The sequence below is a fragment of the Cetorhinus maximus genome, chromosome 17 (genome assembly GCF_964194155.1).
Source record: "Cetorhinus maximus chromosome 17, sCetMax3.hap1.1, whole genome shotgun sequence".
In the NCBI taxonomy this organism is placed as follows: Eukaryota; Metazoa; Chordata; class Chondrichthyes; order Lamniformes; family Cetorhinidae; genus Cetorhinus; species Cetorhinus maximus.
This window is the reverse complement of record NC_135895.1, coordinates 85,453,917-85,474,064: the sequence shown is the minus strand read 5'-3', so window position 1 is coordinate 85,474,064 and position 20,148 is coordinate 85,453,917. Positions and strand designations below refer to the sequence as shown.

Below are 20,148 nucleotides of genomic sequence, written 5' to 3'. Positions count from 1 at the left end.
TTACCCTGATATTTCCAGAGCCAAGCCTATCCCAAAGCATTCCAAAGCTGGGAGATTCAAGGCTTATCCTAGAATCGTTCCAATTCTTCGTGTTCTGATGTACCTCAGCTTGACATTTGGAGAAACCAGCCTCATCCCTGAATCAGTTCAACAACTTGGGAGTTAAACCATAATCCCAGATTTGGCCTGGGCTTTGGAAAACTAAGCCCAGACTCCTGATTCAGGCTGCTACTGGACTCAACCACAAAATCCGGGTTGTCGCTTCCAATTTAAAAGTATTTAAACAAATGTCCCGGAATGTTATAATGCTGACAAATATTTTTATTCACTAAATTGCGTTGTCAAAAATAATTACAGAGCTTGCTAATAGAAATATCGCCCTGTCACATTGTTAGTCGTCACCAGTCTCAAAATGCTAAATTGTAGGTCTTTTCCCTGTCATTTTCACTCTCTTGAAATCTAATCGCCTCCCCATGTTTGAACAGGTGCGAAAGCGTAAAACTTTCTCTTCTCTGCAGCGTCCATTTGTGTCACACTGTCAGGTGATTTGGTTTTCCTTCAATGCCCAAGAGTTTGTAACTATGCCTTGCTTCACCCAGCTCTCACCCTGGTACTCAAATTTTAATGTTTTGATTGGAAATGTGACGTTGAGCTGATACCCCCTCCATATAAACTGTGTTAATTTATTTCGAGTCAAAGGAAAGAAGACTGCCAACTTCAAATGCTCAATGTTACGCACACAAAAGACAGGCACTAATTAAAACTCCATCTTCTGTGACATTGCAAAATAATTTCAAGTGTAGGGAATGGAATTAAACCTCTTCCAAATGACAGAGCAGCAATGTACAATGAGTCACTTCAAAAGTATAAGAGGTAGGACAACCGCAGCTACAGTCTGAATTGTTGTGGTTGATGCATTGATGACACCACTGCCCTCCAAATATACCCACCCCCCAGTAACATATGCACTTCGTTTGATTTCCTCTCTCAGTGACAAGGGCACTGCTGTACTCAGTGATAAAATGTTTCTTTTTCTGTTTCCTTTTCATTTCCATCCCACATTTTTCAAATGACTATCGTGGGATTTAACCAAATGCAAAATGCAGCCCTTCATTGAACATTTGTAGACACGACAGATCTTGTAATGTTCTCTAATGGCTGCTATTCTTTGGGGATATAAAATCCATGAAAGCTACAGTTCGTAATATTCTGTTTATTTCAGAAAGATCTGAAACCTTGATTTTTTTTTTCTTTATTTTAAAGTGACACCATCATTGCAATTGGCGAGATTTGCTTTTGTTTAGAAAGGCAGACAAAGCTGAATAGTTTTGCGCATCGTAACAAAGCTGAACAGTTTTGCACATCATGTTTGTGCTGATTATACAGGCAAAGGCACATTTTACATCATCTTAAAAAATAATCTCAAAACATTGAAAACAAATGAAGACGACAGTATCCCTTTAACCTGAAGCTATTGAAAGTTGCTCATTTGTATTGCAAAAAGCAGAAAAGCTTCTGAATATTCCATTACCCTGCATCACTGGCTGATGTGGACCAGAATGTTTCGCGTGCTTGTTTGCCTACATCTGTAGGTGTCATCATTAGAATGTGCTTTGAGCTGGGTTGATTGAGTTTTCAACGATTGACCTAACACTTTATCAGACTGAAGATGGAAATTAAAACTTGAATGGCTACCATAGTGATGCCTCCAAAATTAGGAAGCCTAATCACCATGCCTCAGTGCAAAATGCTCCCACAGGCTCTTTTTTCCAGATTTTTCACTGATTTGAAAACAACTTAAAAGCTTTAATATAACAGCAGACAGATCACAGTCTCTCATCTCAAAAGTACAGGTTAGCAGCAGTACCCTGCAATGTGATGTAATTGCTTTGTTCATTCTTAAATATGCTGGAAGTCAAGCATCCATGTTTTCCACCACACCTTCCTAAAGAGTTGGCTGGTATGGGGACCAGATTTGTAGATGACTTTAGCAGTGCTTTGGTATTGTCATCATCCAGTGTTTTCTTTAAATGAAGGGGTCATGGTGTGAAATTTGTGGCGATTGAACAGTCTTCATTGATAGTGCCTTTCTGAACATGGGCAAGATACCACTGTTAGGCAAAAAGACTCGCAGGTAGATATTGGAGTGTCTGTGTTTGTGTCTGTGCGGGAGACAACGCGCAAGTCTTTGTGTGACTGAAGAAAAGTATACGCACAAAAGCCCTGAAATTGTTCCACAGGGTGGTGGAGAGGCTTTGGGGAGTCAGGAGGTGAGTTACTCATTGCAGTATTCCTAGCCTTTGACCTGCTTATGTAGCCACAGTATTTATGTGGCTAATCCAGTTCAGTTTCTGGTCAATGGTAACCCCCAGAATGTTGATAGTAGGGGATTCAGTGATGGTAATGCCATTCAATGTCAAGGGGCAAATAGGTAGATTCTCTCTTGTTGAGGGTGGTCATTGTCTGGCACTTGTGTGACGTGAATGTTACTTGCCACTTGTCAGCCCAAGCCTGGATATTGTCCAGGTCTTGCTGCATTTGGACATGGACTGCTTCAGTATCTGAGGAGTCACGAATGGTGCTGAACATTGTGCAATCATCAGCGAACATCCCCACTTCTGACCTTTTGATGGAAGGAAGGTCGTTGATGAAGCAGCTGAAGATGGCCGGGCCGAATATGTGATGGGCATGTGAGTGTGTGAGCTTAGAGTGATGAAATGGTTGCCTTACCCTGGCGACATGCATGAGATCATTCATCTATTTTCTTCACTGGATGGCTGACCTCTTGTGTACAGCATTGGCACTGACCACCTCCACTACCGCCCCTTCAAGCTGGAGTGGTGAGACTAATGGGGCTCCTTCGGCCAGCGTGAGGGTACAGGACATCACAGCGGGCCTGCACGGTGTTCAGAAGGCGTCCCAGGGACACGTAGCTGAATTGGGTGGGGGGGGGGGGGGGGGGGGGGGGGGGGTGGGTGGGTGGTGGGGGGGGGCTGCACCCTTCTTGGCTTTTGGTGCTGTGTCTGCGCTGCTACCCTTCTGGGCTGCAAGCATTGAGGAGTGTGCATGCAGCTGCAGTTTGCATATGGCGCCCTGCGTGAGGAAGCGGCGAGGTAGCAGTGCGGCAGGTATATCGGGGGCCACCCGCCAGCGAGACGGTGTGTTTTCTGTGGCTGCAGAATTAATGAGGCAGGAATGGGGTGATAGAGTGTGAAAATCCACCATTGTGGCCAGCGGGTAAAGCATCCTTTCTCCTGCCCGCTTTCGCACTTAGTGCAAATCTGGGACCATTCCACCCTACATACCACACCATGTCATTTCGGAGCCATTTATTCCCTACTCTATAATTGTAACAGCGATGCAAATTCAAGAGAATGTTTTATTGAGAATATTATTTATTTTAACAATAACTAAGGTAATGTTTGCAGCAGTGCAATGGAGTTTTTTATAGACCTCCTAAACTTTCACATGCTAAACAGATGTTTTAAATCAGAGCCTCAACAAGGAAACCCCTTTACACTTTACCCTTGACTCTTTCTCACTTACCTTCATCTCTGTGTAATTTGTGTACAGAGTGTTGACTGTACTGCCAGGGTAATGACACTTTTAATGGTGAGAGCAAGTTAGGGCTGATGATAACCTTTTAGGATAATTAGGTAAACCAGACAAGAAGGTTCTCCAAAAGCAAAGGAGCGCATTTCTCAATGACATCATTCTGTCTAGACATTTCACTTGTACATAAATGGACTTGCAGTTCTGGTCAATGCTCTGTAATTTGTATGGTGACAATGGAAAGATACATGTTACCTCAAGCAGACTTTGTGCTCTGACTCCAAACCTGCAGTTTTGCCTGCTAGTACTTTACAGCTAATTGTCTCTCATTAGATGGTGTTTGGCCTCCGAAAGGCAAAATACTGTGGATGTTGGAAATCTAAAATAGAAACAAAACATGCTGGAAGCACTCAGCAGGTTAGGTGGCATCTATTGAGAGTAAAACAGTTAGCATTTTAGGCTGATGACCTTTCATTAGAAGTGATCAGCTTGAAACAAGAAGTGTTTTTCTCTCTCCATAGATGCTGCCAACCTGCTGAGTGTTTCCAGTGTTTTCTGATAAAGATAGAAATGGCTGAATATCTACCTGGGAGCATTTTAAAGGCATTTTAAAAACTCAGAATCGCTGCATTTTAGCAGTTGTTGGTTATAATGAACATCAGTTGCCTGTTTCTGATGCAAAATTCATTGGGCAGAATATCCCCCCCACCCCGTTAGGGGGGGTGGGGGGGTAGTTTAGGAGCGGGCGCGTGGAGGCGCGCCTCCGATTGGCGCCCCCGATTGGATTTTACGCGGGCGGGCCGATTAAGGTCAGGAAGCCTGTGCGCTCCCTGTGCGGGTGGGGGTGATTCCATGAGTCGGGGCCTGAGTTCTTTTGCGCATGCGCACGAAAGAGTGCAGAAATATTCCTGAGGCACCTCCCTGCCTCAGGGAGGTTAGTTTAAGTTCAGAAAAATTTAATAAAGGAAAAAAAAAAATTAAGCACATGTCCCCTCATGTGAAACTGTCACCTGAGCTGGGACATGTCAATTAATTTTTTCAAAAATTTTTATTTAATCAATCAACCCTAAATGAAACCTCATCCTCCCCGTGGATGAGGTTTCATGAAAAATGCTAAGGCCGCTTGGGCTCTCCGCCTGCCCGTCAACCTCAAGGTTGGACAGGCAGCAATCTAAACAACTTTAATTACTTTCTTAGTGGCCTAAATAGGCCTTTGACAGTTCGGCTGTGCGCCCGCTGAACTGACAATCTAAATGATGCGCGGTGACTCCTAAATCTCCTAATTAATCTGGCTCCCAGTTACACCTCTGTTATGGCAACAGTAAAACAAAATAGATTTTAGCAGATCCAGGCAAAGCACACAATACCCTGGACAGTGATATTCACAATGAGTTTTCTTAGCTTCGGTTCCTATAGACAGCAACTTGATACATACAGGCTGGAGGCTTTTCACACTTTTTGGATCTTAGAATGCCTTTTCCTTACACACAACCTCATCTCCTTTATACAGGTTTCTCCATTTTTAATGTAAACCCCACTGCCCCAATATGTCTTTGCAACTTTACTTTTTCCATAATATAAATCTTCCATGGTACTCATATTATCAGTAATCTTTGGGAAAATAAACACACTGTTTAGCTTAGCCTCTGTTGGATAGGTGTAACACCTTACCATCTCTTTGGAATTCACCACTCTGGCTTATCTAAAAATGCAACTGTTCTTTGCGGCTCACATTCTAAAACTTCAGCCGTGTTTATGTATTTAGCATTTCAAACCTAGCTTCTCTTTTGATAGCTCAAAAGCTCCAGACTAATCACCTGCCATTCAATTAACACCCCCCCCCCCCACACCAACACACACATCACACAGAGAAACTAATCCATTAACCACATATTAACCTACCTTTACAATAAATCACAATAATATTATGAAAATTATGATGTTTTCATGACATTTTCCTGATTTTGCACCATTTTGTCTCATGTGTTAACACAAACAGAGTGCGAAAGGAGCAGACTGCTCACAGATCTTCCACTGATGTGTCTCTGCTACTGACTGCCAGGAAGTTGTGTGGCATACATCCAGTACAACTTCCTCTGTTCTTCCATCCCTCCCTGTGCAAAAGCAACTGCCCCCTGTTCATTGTCTCAACGCTTCATGCTTTGAGTAGCACCTGGAACTACAATGCACCTCCATATAATATTAACTATATTATCCTCTTTTGGCAAAACGACTGTTCTAGGGTTGCCAACTGTGATTAAATATAATCCTGGAGGTTTCATCACATGATTTGCCCCTATGCTCCAGTCATTAGTTGGCCAGTACATCTATCCTTGCAATTCATTGCCTTCCTATGCCAATTGGGAAGCAAAAAGATTCATTACCCAATTGGATGATGCTTGACTCTCAATTAAACCGTCGTATTTTCCTCCATTTTCAATATTTTTATACCTGAAATGTTCAAAGAGAATGACAAAAAGGCAATCTTCTTTAATATCCCAATGATTTTTCTCCAGGGTTTCACACAGCAGTGTTCTGGAGATCGACCTTCAATTCCTGGAGACTCCATGGAGGCCAATCCTGGAGGATTGGCAATCCTAGGCTGCTCCCACACCCCACTCCATCCCTGGCCTCCTGTTAAGGTTCACCATCTGTGTCAAGTGCCACTTCTCACATGGGGACAGGAGAATCTCATGTTTCTAATGTGGGCCTGTGCTTGTGCGCAAGAACTATATTGTGTGACTGTGACTTACTTTACGACTTTTCCTCCTTCATTCAGTATTTCCACTGAAATCAGGAACACTCTTTATGGGGCAATTGGAAGGGGGCTACAGTCGAATCCACATTATTTTCTCCTTTTCTGTGCTGCACCAGTGCAAACTCCCTCAGTACTCATTTCAGAAATGTCTCATCTCTTAATGGTTCTTCAAAAAGAAATCTCCTTCTTTCCTCAAGGCACAAATTTTTCCTGGGGTATGGCTCAGTTTGCCAACTCTGCTTATTCCAGAAGCTTTCATAACTTCATCTTCTGCCCTTTACAACCCCACTCCCACCTCACCTGTAAATAATGGCAGAAAGGCAGGTTCTATTCGATTTCCCTGCATTCCACCAGTGAATCCCTGGATCCCAGCTGTCCCTGAGACAGTAGGCCAGTGCTGGTCACCTCTCCCACTCTCCAGGCCCATCATCTGCCTCTCTTCCAGAAATGCCACAAACATCCTGCCAGCGCCCCCGCACCTTTAATGATTACTCACCCCTCAAAGGTGCTGCCTGTGACAGGCTCCCTATTTTTGATGGGGACCTTGTTGGGAACCAACCCTCGATAATAAACAAGTCCCAACCCAGGAAACTGCATTCGGCACAAGATGGGGATATGATGGAACTGCTAGTTGATCGCCCTCTAGCAAGAGGTGTAAGTTCAGCTCTGCGTGTCGGCCGATTATTTGCTCAATCACAGCAAAGCCTAATTATGTCTTTGACTAATATCTGCAATGTGTGTTTTTCCAGCTGAATCATGTCAGATCCCTTTTTATCTTTTTTTCCATTCCCTACTTCAATGACGCTGATTTTCTTTGTTACTTCATCCACTTCTGCTGACATGAACTAACTCTACGTAGACCAGTTATTGAAATTCGGACTTTCTTGTCTATGTAACTTAGAAATGCATCACATATTGCCTTTTCCAACAAGTACATTGTGAGAACATGCTATAATGGTTGCAGTGAACATCCCATGGTAGTTGATGCTGGAGTAGAAGGCTGGATACAGACTATTTGAGCATATACTGAATGAAGCTTTGTATAATCAGCTTTTTGTGTCTCGCTCTAATATAAAACATGCATGCTTAATGTACTCAAAGAAAAGAAATCACAAAGGACTTGTCATTGGTGATATTTCTGTTTACTTTTCATCTTTTCTCCTGTTCATTGATTTTTAGGCAAAATGAAAATCTGATTAAAATATCTATAATTGCAAATAAGTACTTAATGACCCTTAAATCCTTTCAAAAGCCTCTTATCTGGAACAGATCATTTATTCTCTCATGTAACTGGGCTCTGAAGTACAGTAAATCCATATTCCTCATTATGCTTCCTGCTTGAAAAACTCAGCAGAGATGTTCAGAAGGTCAAACTAATGAGGAGATTAAAATTAAAATGGTGAATTCCATTTTTAAATTAAAATCTTATCTTTCTACTGCAACAACCTGCACCTCCATCTCCCCACCTCAAGTCCATCCACCATGAAGGTGAACAGGAAACGAGAGTGTCTTTTCTCTCTGATTTTGAAGTCTTGAGAAGTGAATTTTAGAGTCAAAACTCTTTGAAATGAAATTGTTGTGTGTTATTATTTCACTCATTTCATGTCTTATTGAATTGTGTTCTTTATTTGTGCTGTCAGCTCCAAAGCATCTGACCTGCATCCCAATATATCAAATCTAATTGCAGTCAGTGAACCAGTCTATGCAATATAATTAGGGCTAATGTCACAGTACATGGGGTGGAACTGAATAATTGTGCTTTCTTCCATCTAATCTCCAGAACACAATGCAATTCTCACAGATGAAACAAAGTGATTTGAGGAAGTGATTTAATTCTCAAGAATATTTAACACCTTGTTCTTACACAACCAGACTGAGCTTCTTCAAGATGGAGGCAGTGCAATATATTGCGTCACTTTAATATTTCCGAAACTCTTCAGATTTAACCAGTGGCTGTCTTGAGCTTTCACTGATTTTAGCAACCGACGGAAAGTTTTAAGGTGCATGATAAAAGAACCAAAGACGACATGAGGAGAAACTTTTCATCTAGTGTGTGGTCAGGATCTGGAATGCAGTGCCTGGGAGTGTGGTGGTGGCAGAGTTAATCATGGTTTTCAAAAACAAATTGGCTTAATTATCTGAAGGGAAAATAATTACAGAGCTATGGGGAAAGGACAAGGAAGTGGGACAAACTGAGATGCTCTTTTAGGGGGCCCAGCACAATGGGCCAAATGATGTCCGTCTTTGCTGTCATCATTCTAAAACTCAGTTGATGTATTTTTCATGAAAAGACATAAGAATTTAATAGAACAAGAGTGAAGGCCAACAAGACCCACCTCCCTACCTTCTCAGTAAATCCCCAACATCCTTTCACTCCAGGAGCATATCTAATTGTCTTTTAAGTCCATTTATAATCTCTGCCTCATTGGTCTTCCATGATACCTTACTCCTAAAACTTCAGTGTCATATCTTCATTACCCTTAAATCACCATTATCCTTAAATCCAAGATGATCAGCCTATGAGAGTTTGAAAGCTTTCATCTGAGGAAATATATAGCCTTGAATTCGCAACACGAATCTATTAAAAACTCAATGGTATGGATTTTGCAGTCACTCTTATTAATGAGTAAATAGGAAAGCAACATCCAGTGACCGTCCATGTGCAGTGAAAATGTGGATAACCAGAATTCGCCATCCGGATTGTCCTGTTCCTTGATAGGGGCTTGATATTCAAATACCTGAAATGTGAGTGAGGTTATGGTACTAATGTGCTTATATACCCAATAAACAAACCAGAAGAAGTTAGGGCTTTTCCATTCCAGCGTGAATGAATTTTTAATGGTGTGGTAATTCTTAATTACTACCAAACAACCTCTCTGGCACTGAAAATTCACTTTTGGAAGCTTGGAATCTCAGTCCTTCAGTTTTAATTATTGTTGGATTTTCTTTTTAAAGAGATTTTCTAAAAGTTTTTATTTCTGTCTCCATCTTAACCCCATCTTTCTTCTCCTATCTTTATTTTGCTTTCTGTACATGATTTAGCATTGAATCAACTATTCTAACTGACAATTCCTAATTTAGACTCCTAATGCTTAAGTCAGGATTCTTCAATCTGATTGGTTAAGGAGAAACAAAGTTATTTGTCCATTTCACACAGGTCTCAGATTTTCTACAGAGGGAGGGGCAATGTTGTGACTCTCAAATTGTAGCATTTTCCAGGCAAAAGCCCATAGTCTGTGGGCAGGTTAATGAACAGCTGGTGCAGCTGTTCACTGCTGACCTCAAAATCTGGGCCCTATATGAATAGACTTTAAACAGGCACTCTTGCTCAAATGGGGTAGAAGAATGACTGATATGGACCAGCTAAGTGTTACTTAAATACAGCAGGAGTCCATTTCTTGATAAGGGACTAAAAGAGCTAAACCCTTGCATTTATATAGCACTTTTCAGGACCTCAGGATGGATCAAAACACTTTACAGCTATTAAAGTACCTTTTTTTTTACATGTAATGTAGGAAATGTGGCAATCAGTCTGAGTACAACATGTTCCTACAGCCATTAATATGATAATGACCCGATAATCTGTTTTAGTGATAGTGTCTGAATGATTGATAGTGGCCAGGATAAAAGACATTGTAACAGTAACACAATTCCTCTTGCTGTAACTGTAAAACTAAATACAACATTGGGAAGAATGTTGTAGAATTCCAGTGCGGAAAATCATCTGCAATGGCTAACAGTCAGGCATATCTGAGAATTTACACATCTTTTGTTTCATCAGGATTCAGCAAATATCTCTTAATTTTCTAATGCTCCTCGCAGTTGGGTTTCTTAAAGCGCAACAAAGGAGATGTTGGAGGGAAGCTGCAAAGTGTTGAGATGTCCCAGGGCTTTGGAAAGAAAGGGAAGATGGCAGATAATGGAGGATCAGCCTTGGGGAAGTGGTGAAAGTACAGATGAGTAATATTGGAGAGTTAGGAGAAAGTGACATTTCATAAGGGAGTGATGTATGGGTAGGCCCTTCTGTGATCTTCTTGAGAATGGGAATGGTAACAGCAGTCTTGAAGGAACTAGGAATATTGCATGGTACAAGGTAATGGAATGATGTGTAGGAAGATGAGGGTGGTTTTCTTGCTAGCTTGGTGCCAATGAAAGGCTACTGTAATGTAATTGACATTCATGATATGGTGATTATATCTTCAGTACACAGTTCTCAAGGCTTTTTCAGTCAGACACAGCAGCAAATTACTTACTTGTCATTCCACATAAACGCATGTAGTTTTACGAACATTAGTTTTGTGAGATAATTTATACTCTTAATGCAAATTTTCCTCTATGGATTTGGAAGGGGCAGTGTACCCTATGTGGTCACTGTGACCCAAAGTTAATGAGAGAAGCCGTCCTTGGCTCTTGCCTTACATTTACCTCACAGCACTGCAATCAGAAAGACCCAGTGACCAGACTACAATATGAATAAAGAAGCCAACACAAACCACCCCAGCACACAGTTTCTTCCACATGCCATCAATGATATATTGATAGTGACAACAAATATTAACGAGTATCAGCAATGTGTCACGATGACAGGGAACTGTGACTGAGTGAGATCCACCTACAACTTCACCAGCTACCAACAGTCATAATTAACTGTTTAAAGAAGACCTGGTTTAAAAAAAAACTACAAAAGACACTGATCAAAATGGCTGCCGTGAGTCACATGATGTCTGATACTGTAACTTGGCCACTTCTCTGGCGAGTTTCTATATGAATTGCAATGCAGACCTATTGCATGGAATTTCACACTGGGTGGGGGGTGGGGGGGGTGTCAAAGTCCACTTCAGATAGAGATTCTCTTGAAAGAAGGGCAGTAAAAATGCAACGTGCTGGACTAGGATCAGCCGTAGATCTATCAAAACAGTGGGAACTGCTAACCAGCCAGATACTCATCAGACATTCAAAACCCTCTGTGGAGGATGAAATAACCCATCTCCTGTTGATTTCTATCTTGAAATGTGTCAAAAGGTTTGGAGACGAAAAGATCAAAAAATGGGATTGCTTGCTGTGCAAGACATGATTGAACTCCTTCCTGGGAACATACAGACAGGAGTTTTAAAAACTAGCTCTGCCAAGCAGAATCAGAAGGAGGAGGAGAAGAATCATCACACTCATCTAAATGCACTGCTGGAAGAGAGCAGTAACAATCTCGCTCTTTCGCTCACTCTCTCTCTCTCTCTCTCAAGCCAAAAGAGTATTTTCAACAAAGTGCAGACCTGAACCAAGTCAACTCCAGAATTCTAAAGGAAACCAAATAACTTCAAATGTCTGTAATGCTCAAAGATGAGCAAAGGACTTAATGATGTATTATTTTAACTTTCTATGGGGCTCTAACTTTCTTAATCCTGAAATCTGTATGTATGTCGTCATGTCTTTATTATTTTTTCTCAGGTTTAGTCACAAGTAAACTCAATCTTTCTTTGATCCAAAAAAACCTGGTTTGATTGGCCACTTATTGACAAATAAATACATTTGGATTGGAAAAGGCATTTACGGGGAAAAGAAACGTAAAAGCCTTTCTTGTGACCAACTGAGGGGGCTGAATAGAAGGGGGGCCAGCTCACCCCTCCTCACCTGGTTGTAACAACTGGCACTGAATATTACAGTTTATCATGCCATTAAGCTGAACTGTAAATACCAACCTATCAGGATCTGCCACTCTACCAACCGTACTGTGGAAGTTCCATAGTCTGAAACTTAGTTTAAGTTATGACTTCTAGACAACTGCACATATATAAAGTATTTTTGCCCTAATTGCTTTGACAATTAGTGCATATGTGCACTAATGCATAGTGCATTAGTGACAATGCAGTGCATATGAGGCACAATCCACAGGATGGGCACTCTACTAAAACAATTCTGCACCATAGACATAAGAGACTCCTCATGTTGATTTTACCATTTGAATTTTCTAACTTCCTGCACAATTTATTTTGCCTTTCTTGCTATTTTTGCACTTCCCAATTTCTGGCTTTAAAAGGTTCTTTGACCTGAAATGTGTTGCTGAAATGGAAAGCTCTAAGAACAAAATATCAATGTATTGGTGAGTTATTTTTAAATTTACATCTGTGGACAGATTAGGAACTTGCAGCTGCTCGCACTGAGTTCTAAATGTGAATGACCAATTCAGAAAAATAACATTTGGAAGTTTTGTATTCAGAATCGGTACATTAATCCCCAGCTGCTCGACTCATTCGCACAGTTTATTTGCAGCACTACCTTTTGAAAATGGATCGGAAAATAGGAACAAGCAGTACTGACAGTGAATACAGAGCCTCTGAGCTGTGGCACAGAAAGCCTGTGGGAGCAAAAAGATATACACTGACTCTTATATTTATTCATATTGTTGAAGCATGTTTTCAGTGCTGAGATTGCCTACACAACAAAAACAACCATAAACATGGAAAACCTCTAAATATTTCACAATGTTATAATGAAGTGAAGCAGTGTTGTGTATGTAATGTCATTGTTATCACAGAAATAATCTTTGGTTGGGATTTTAGCTTGGTCAGTCATGAATTTGATATAACGGAAAACTTTGCCATATTCAAGAATCACCAAATAAATCTATTGAGAAATCTAGTTCCACCTGTAGTGTTGCTGTTTGTCTAAGTGTGGAGTCAACACTTTCAGTCCAGATTCAAAGAGTTTAAGCATAGGTAGACAGAGTCAAGATTTAGTGCTGCTGGATTTTAACGGGCTAAAACTGGGCAGCTTGCCAGTTAGTTAGTTAATAGAATATTAATTATTGCCCCACTCCTGGGACTATCAACTATTAAAGCACTGGTTCTCAGGATTGCCTGGAACTGTGTGGGGATAATCCGAATGAGGATCTAGCAATGTGTCAGGCCAGCTAAATAATCATGAATTATTCCCTTAAATGTTGCAGAGTTGCATGCTGAAAGTATTAGTTCACTAAAAATACCATATGGGGTTGAGATCTGGGCTTCCACCATCCAAATCACTTTAGCCCTAAAGAAGGTTCCCCAAAGAAGATAGTCATCAGTCTGGTCATCAGGCAATTAAAAACACTGGTCTGAATCCTTCTTAGGTGGGCAGTAGGTACTGGGAGCTTCTCATGTGTAGCAGAATGAGTGAGCAGTCCTAAAATGTGTGAATGCATTGCCATCATTTACCTGACTGAATGCTGATTCCACCAGCTTCAGCAATAACTGCCTGCCACTGCAATCTAATCCTGAGAAATGAACACATCTTCTTATACCTGGTTATCAGATAGCACCTTCAGCTATCATTTCAAGCCTCAGGTTTCTTATCGGTTATCTAGTGGAAATGTTCTTTCAGCATGTTGTAAGGATACCAGGAGTTTCACCATGCCAGACACTTTGATGTGCTCAATACCTAACTCCAATGCTGTGTACCAACCTGATTATTCAGAGTTCTTCCATGGACTTAATAAAGAAACATGACTACCATGAGGCTGATTCCACTGCCAGAGTACTCAGTATAGATTTGTACAAGCCAGAACCCTTTGTCCCTGCCCTCCACTTGTCCCTTTTTACCACAAATCTGCCTCAAAGCATGGTGCTGAATTTAGTGCATGGAATAAAGCAAACATTTCAATTGTGTCACCATGACCGGAAACTGTGACTGAGTAAAACTACCTAGAACTTAACCAACTAACTACAGACATATTGAACTGTTTAAAGAAGACCTGTTTTTAAAAAAAAATACAAGGAAAGACACTGACCCAAAAGTGGCTGCCACGGGTCACCTGATGTATGATACTGTAAGTTGACATCTTTTCTGGAAATTTACCATATGAATTGCATTGCAGACTTGTTGTGTGGAATTTCACACCTAGGAGTGTCAAGGTCCACTCCAAACAGGGACTCTCTTGAAAGGAAGGCATTAAAAATGCAAAGTGCTGGACGTTAATCAACTGTCACTCTATCAAGGCAATGAGAACTGCTAACCAGCCGGATACTCACCAGACATTCAAAATGTGGAGGATGAAATAACACCATCTCCTATTGATTTCTATTTTGAAATGCATCAAAAGTTTTGGAGATGAAAATATCAAAAAATAGGATTACTTGGTCTGCAGCAATGACTGCAAGACAGGCTAATAAAAATCCTTTCTGTGAGTATACAGAAAAGGTTTTTTTTTAAAAAAACTGCTTCTGCCAAGCAGAATCAAGAGGTGGAGGGAAAAGAAACAACACAGTATTCTGAAAAAACACTGCTGGAAGACAGCGGTAATGATTTCTCTTTCTCCCTCTGAAGCTAAAAGAGTGTCTTCAACAAAGTGCAGAACTGAGCTAAGTCAACTCCAGAATTCTATCAGAAGCCAACTAACTTCAAAAAGCCGCAAAGTTCAATAATCTATGTCTCAAAAACAAGCAAAAAACTTAATCGTATATTCTTTTAACTTTTTATTGGTATGAAGGAACTAAGACCTCACCCTTTATATTTTTTCATAAAATAGATATAGATATCCTTGTGGCTATTTATAAATTTTTTAAAACTGGTCAAAGACCTTTCAAAATGGCTGAATCTAGGTCAGCCTGTGACCCTCAAATAAAAGGAGCTAGCTGGCAGTATCAAAGAAACTTGCACCTCGTTATCTCTGAAGAGACACTAACAACCCCCCTATGGCTGCAAAAATCAAATTCAAAGAGAGTTATACAGCAGCCATCTGTATTTCATAACCTGGTTTGGCCAACTGGAGTATACTTTTCTGCTAGGACGAAAGGCCCTGCAACCTTCCTTTTACTTCTTAATGGTTGGGACATTTAACAATCTCAGGGCCCCAGAGGAGGAATACATATCCCTTGTCAAAGACAACGTGGAGAGGTGGGAGTCATGTGACATGGAGCTCTAGTTTGTGCAACCAGTAATATTGCCTTGCTGCACTACAAAATCTCAGTCTGCCATTTTACCATCTAACTAACAGTATCACAGAAGTGGCGCTCTGTCCAGGTTGAATACCTGACCCTGTCTACACTGTTTCAAGTGGAACTTCTGTACCATCACCTACAAAACTAATACATCTCTGCATGCCTATCTCACCATGTGAAGTCAATGCCACTGGAAAAGTGAATTATATTGATTTTCAGCCTGCTGACCTCCATGAAGGAATGCCTCATTGGACTTTGGTTCTGGACTCTGGACCCATGGGTGGAATTTTCCGTGCCCGCTGACATCGTGGGTGTGAGCAGACAATATGGCAAGAAGGCCAAAAATCGGTTTCACAACATTGTGAGACCAGTTTGCATTTATCTGCTCTGCCTGTCAATGGCCATGTTTCTCACCGCCACATGATGGGAACTTTACACTAATATGCCTGCACATCATTATCAGCCCAGCTCATTGGAACCATCCCTCCCCCCATGCTGGATTATCTGAGCACATTTCACATTCAGCATTTATAAGGTGTGCACCTGATGAGCTGCACTTCGAGGGGAATTCGGAGGTGAGTGCACAGTAATGTTGCTCAGCGCTCGTGAGGGTCGCCTGTTGGGCCTTAAGGTTGAGGCGCTGCACATTCAGGCGAGTCACATTTTCCCAGCTGGCTGACAGTGCGGTGCTGGGACAAGAGCTGCACTGCCGTTGAGGCAAATTGGGTGGGAAGGGTGGTGGGGGGGTGCGGGGCTGCACTGCAGTTGATGGGAGTGCACAAGCACGTGCAGAGTGGAGGGGTGAAGGAAGCAGCCATGCATTAGGGAAACCTTTTATAAAGTGACCATTCCTGCACAGTTGAGACAGTTCAGGCGCTGCCACATTGATATGCTTGGAGTCAAACACTCTAGCTTATCTGCCCACTCAAGCAATGCAGAGGCATGAAAGTGACGCCAAATGCTCCAGAGCTTTTCTTCCCTCGGGCACAGAGTGCAAACCATTGAGTGTTCTGGTGGACTGCAGAACTATTGGATGATAGACATGTTGTACAATCTCCTTGCAAAAGCTGGCCATGGAGCAGTCACTGGTGGAGGCACTCACAGCCCCCTGTCATCACTCAGATGTGGACCAGTCTCTCCCATGGTTCAAGCGAACAGTGCAGCCTTGCAGCACAGGTTCGGAGAACGCCTGTGCCTGAGCTGAGAGCACACCATGCAGTCCAGTGGGCAAAGCTGCCGCCAATCGGTCAGGTGGAGTGAGGCTGAGGTGGGTGGGGGTTCGGGCAGCCATGCAGAGCACTAAACTCTGGCCATCCAAGTGGTGGCCGGCACTCTCTGGGATGTGTTAAGGGGCCTTCAAATTTTACCAAGACATGTTCTTAGCACACCCAAGCTAACCCATGCGGCTCTCTCTTTCATCCTGCAGGAGGAGCACATCAGGAGCATGGAGCCTGGTGACCTAGCTGATGCCTCATGGCTTACAGACAAAGGACAAGAGAGTGATGGAGATGCCTGGCTGGGAAAAGGAAGGGCAGTACTCTCAGGAAGAAGGAGTGGCTGGGGCTCCCGCACATGCTGCTGAAGAGCCACGGTGAACTATCACTGGTTGGAGCCTAGCTAGACCCAAGGTCTACAGACGGCGCTTGTCATTTCAATAGATGACCGAGAATCAGTGTTGCCGAAGACTGTGCATGTCCAGGGAACTGATCAGTCACATCTACCACCTGCTGCAGGATTTGGTGCCACAGGGACATGGAGGGCATCCACTGCCAGTGGCTGTGAAAGTGACCGTGGTGCTCAACTTTAAGCCAGTGGCTCCTTTCAGGCTCCACAGTGACCTCTGCAAGCCGCCACCTACAAATGCATCCATGAGACTGTGGATGCCATCCTCGCGAAGACACACAACTTTGTGCATTTTGCCCGGAATCAGGAAATCCAGGGTGTAAGAGCGCTGGGATTTGCCCAGATCTCAGGCTTCCCACAGCTGCAGGGTGCCATCGTCTGCACTCACTTGGCACTCAGATCTCCATGGCAACAAGCAGTCAACTATATCAACCACAAAGGTTTCCACTTGCTGAATGTTCGGGGCTGGTGTGCGACTACCACAAACGCACCCTGCAGGTCTGCACACGCTTCCCAGGGAGTGTCCATGACTCCTACATTCTCAGTAGGCCTCAGATCCCTGATGTCTTCCAGAGTCCAAGGAGGCTGCAGGGTTGGCTTCTCAGCGGCAAGGCCTACCTGCAGAGGATGTGACTGATGACACCCGTGCGGTGGCCTCAGACTGCAGCAGAGAGAAGGTATAATGAGACTCACGCTGCAACTCGCATTTTGGTGGAGCGATCCATTGGGATGTTGGAAATGAGGCTCCGGTGCCTGGACCGGTCTGGTGGAGCCCTGCAATATAGTCCACAGGGGGTGTCACACATCATCGTTGCCTGCTGTGATCTTCAAAACCTGGCACTGCAACGGGGAGACGAGCTGGCTGAGGAGGAGATAGAGGAGCTGCAGGTCTCGTCAGATGAGGAAGATGTCAGCACAGATGAGGGTGAGGAGAACCTCAAAGGCGAGGATGACGGCGATGAGGCCATTGCACTGGCCTGACGAGGCAGGCACACTCAGGAGGCCCTCATAACTGCTAGATTTATGGAGGATGATGATGACATGCGGTGAGGAGACACCATAGATCCTCACATCCTATCTGTGAACGTTTGACTCCTGTCTGGCTGATGGGAGCGCACATACCCTCTGTGATAAGGCTCTTGTCATGGAGACGTAGCGGATGCCCATAGTCCCTACATTCCAGGAGGATGATGATGACATGCAGTGGGGCATCTCCATTGACATTCCACAGCTTATGTGAATGTCTGACTCCAGTCCGGCTGTTGGCATCTCGCTTACACTCTGTAAACAAGGTCATATTATGGAGATGCAGCGGGGAAACTTTAACTTCTCCTGACCCTATGGCATCCTTTGTGAGCTGAACCCTTCACGACCACACTGTCACCGGACACAGATGCTGGTGAGATGGGGGGCCAGCCGCCCCTCAAAGGTGCTGGGGCCACACAGAGAGAATGACGGAACTCTCTACCACTGGCCCAGGGCATTCTGGCAGCAATGATAATCCTCATCGAGGTACAGGCATGACTGATGTGATCAGTGACTGTGAAGGCGCACCATCAGTGTGCTGGGAAGGTTGCACAAAGCACAGGGAAGAGGCCCTGGACTGAGACACCTGCCTTTATATTGTGCAGGGACCAAGATTTCACATCTGAGTGACACGAACACTGCTCATCAGAACAAGGAGCCATTGGCAAGGAGACATTCTTGAGAGTTTATTAATGAAGTTAACACTATGTACAAGTGATTAACGCCCATGCTCAGGCTGTGCAACTACACCTTCTTAACCTTCTTAAACCTTCTGCTACATCTTGGTAGTCCCTTGACATCTACAGCAGAGGTGATGACCTTGATGGGCGTCCTCTGGAGGCCTGAGACCTGAAGTGCCTCAGCCTGCTTTTGGGATCCTGCTGTATGGCAGTGACACCCTCCTTGGTCTGTGGAGCTGGAGCTGCTGGGTAATAGGAAGAGGGGATTTGGATGGGCCGGACACTCCCGGAGTCACCTGGGTGGATGGCCCCGGGGTGCGCACCTGCTGTTCCTCCTCCCTATGGGCGCCTGAGAGCCCCTGGCTGACTCGTTGAGGAGAAGGGGAAGCTGGAGTGAAATCGAGCTGCACCACACCCCTCTTACGTTGACAATGTTGGAGGCCAACTATGGTGTCAGCGATGGAGTCCAGCCCGTGCAGCAGTGCAGGGCCAATGACCTGGACCAAGGTCTCCATGGCAGCCGCCTTCCTGCCAATGTTGACCTCGGTGCGTTGGAATGCCGGCGCTATCACCACAGACTGAAGGCGAATGGACTCCTCCATTGTGCCTTGCAATCTGAGGAGTGCAGCGGACATCCCTTCCTGATGTTCCTGAGCTAGCCTTTGCAGCTCCAGCAACTGAGGTATGACCGAGTCCAGAGGCTTGTCATCTGACTCGGACTCAGCAGATTTCTGGCCTCCAGGAGTCCTCCGAGTGCCGGGGACCTGGGGAAGTTCCTGCCTCCACCTGCTGTGACAGTGTGAGGGTCTCACTAGATTGTGATCCCGAGGCTACTCTAAAGCTAGGTCCCAACGAGGTGTCTGTCTCTGCGCTGTTGGAGGGTGTGGGTGAGCGCTGTGATGGGACTTCAATGAGGGTTTCAGCAGATTTCTCTTCTGAGGGGTCTTTGGGGCTTGAGTCGAGGACCTGGGTCATGGACTCCCTTGACTATTTCCCAGATGTGCCTGCGGAAGTAGAGGGAGATAATTAGTGCAAGGCAGTGGCCTGTGAAACTGGACACATCACTCACAGCCGACCTCACCATCAGCACAGGAATGGTCCAGATCGTTGCCGGCCAGCTGGATGGTTCTGTTTTCAAAGTCCATGAGGAACTTGGTTTCAGGCACTCCTCCACCAGTCTGCGACCTCTCCCTCTTGTTGTGTGCCAGCTTGTCCTGCATGAATACAGATGGAGAAAGTGTAGGTAGGATGACTGCCAGGCCAAGTAATAAGGATGCCTGGCCTGTGTGGGTGGTGAGTGGTCCCATGTACGGGACGAAGACAATGACGGTGAGTGTGAGAGAGTGAATGGTGATGACCCTTGAACTGGCGGTGAGTGTGTGCTGGGTTTGCGAGTGTATGAGTTGAGAATGATGAGAAGAGTCTCAAAACCAGCAGAATAGAGGAGATCATTCATCCACTTTTGGCACTGGGTGGCTGTCCTCTTTTGCAGGGCGTTGGCACTGATCACTGCTGCCACTACCTCCCAAGCCGGGTTGGTGATGTTGCTGCCCCTCTTGGGGGTAGAGGGCATCATGGTGGGTCTCCACAGCATCCA

The 20,148-nt window shown here is 44.0% G+C and overlaps 1 protein-coding gene across 1 annotated transcript in view; it reads left to right on the top strand.

Moving 5' to 3' along the window:
* astn1 (astrotactin 1) overlaps nt 1–20,148 on the top strand; it is a 2,710,576-nt gene that overhangs the window by 2,050,454 nt on the left and 639,974 nt on the right. The window lies entirely within an intron of this gene.